Raw genomic sequence first — 314 nt, 5'->3', positions numbered from 1 at the left:
ATAGACCAGGCTGGCCTTGAACTCACATAGATCCACCTGCCTCTGCCTCCCGAGTGCTGGGATTAAAGGCATGCGCCACCACACCTGGCAAGATTTATTATTTTTTTAAAAAATATTTTATTATTTTATGTGTATGAATGTATTGCCTGCATGTATGTGAGTGCACCCGTGTCATGCAATGCTGCGGAGGTCAGAAGAGGGCTTTGGATTCCCCTGGAACTGGAGTTAAGGACGGTTCATAGCCACCATGTGGGTACTGGGAATCAAACCCGGGTCCTCTGCAAGAGCAGTCAGTGCTCTTAACCGCTGAGCTG

The sequence above is a fragment of the Nannospalax galili genome, unplaced genomic scaffold, assembly GCF_000622305.1.
Source record: "Nannospalax galili isolate Female #2095 unplaced genomic scaffold, S.galili_v1.0 scaffold290, whole genome shotgun sequence".
Lineage (NCBI taxonomy): Eukaryota > Metazoa > Chordata > Mammalia > Rodentia > Spalacidae > Nannospalax > Nannospalax galili.
This window is presented reverse-complemented; position numbering follows the sequence as displayed.